The sequence below is a fragment of the Clarias gariepinus genome, chromosome 3 (genome assembly GCF_024256425.1).
Source record: "Clarias gariepinus isolate MV-2021 ecotype Netherlands chromosome 3, CGAR_prim_01v2, whole genome shotgun sequence".
In the NCBI taxonomy this organism is placed as follows: domain Eukaryota; kingdom Metazoa; phylum Chordata; class Actinopteri; order Siluriformes; family Clariidae; genus Clarias; species Clarias gariepinus.
The window spans coordinates 12580592-12581696 of record NC_071102.1 but is presented as its reverse complement, the minus strand read 5'-3'; the positions used below and the strand labels follow the sequence as shown (position 1 = coordinate 12581696).

General features: G+C 33.0%; 1 long non-coding RNA gene across 1 annotated transcript; it reads right to left on the bottom strand.

Moving 5' to 3' along the window:
• On the bottom strand, positions 1-618 carry LOC128518417 (uncharacterized). Its single transcript, XR_008357720.1, has 3 exons — positions 528-618; positions 423-447; positions 1-306 (listed from the first exon to the last, which is right to left on the bottom strand). It is a non-coding gene; the product is annotated as an uncharacterized LOC128518417 (long non-coding RNA).
• Between the last annotated feature and the right edge of the window lie 487 nt (positions 619-1105).

Here is a 1105-nt window from a genome sequence, read left to right as displayed (position 1 = left end):
CTAAACTAGATAAACTGTACAGTATTTCGGAGCAGACTTAAGACACCTCATTTAGAGAATAAATGGCACTTCTTCGGCAACTAATTACTTTAATGGCTGCTTACAAATTTCTCTATAATCAGGTTATATATAAAGCATCAATTACAATAACAGTGTTCCTGGTGTAGAATGTGTTTTGTACATTTGAAATAAAAAGGACATGATGTGACACAATTAAGAGATTGTATATAAAGTAAGTAACAGAAACCATCATACTGTGTTGCTCTCATGCCTCAAAGACCTTAAGTGTCATCTCCATGTCGGGTTCTGCAAAAAAAAAAATAATAATAAATTTCACTGAAATTAGAATAGCATAGACACTTATATAGGTCATGTTTATTTAAACTAAATATAAATACAATATAAATGCAGTAATATATTACATTTGAAGTTCCATATCCTGAGATCCTGTAATAAAATAACAATTATATTAGCTGTTGTACAGGACATAGAGATTGTAACATACTATTATTTATGAAGACACTTACTTGGTGAGGTTTTATTTTTTTTCCTTAAATATATCACAATAACAGCTACAGGAACACCCAGTATTATTGGTAGTGTAACACATAAGCGGACGAGAGACTCACCTGTGTAGAAACAATTAAATATCGTTAGAGAAAAATATTCCACACCAACACACTGGGTTGTTATATTTATATGTATATATTTATATCTTTTTAATACACAGAGAGCAGGATAGAATTAAAATAATAAAACCCTATAACTATGTGGTCTTCACACCTGGTTCTTCTCACTTGCTGTCTGGCCTTCCTCTGTGTTCATCCTGCTCTTTCTCTCTACTGTCCACTATGTTTCTTTGTGCTGTCAACCAAATGTTAACAAACAAATAGAGGATTTATAATTAGCAAAAGCTATAAATGTAATTGGTTCATATCAATTATTTTTCTAGCTGGATGTTGGGTTGCTCTGGTCAATGTAGGGAGGCAATAGGGAGGGTGACCTTCAGCTTTGCGTGCGGCATTTAATACCACTTATACCCCCCCATACCCTCCATCCCCATTAACATGTTAACTAAAAGTAAAGTTTATAGGTTCTGAGATTT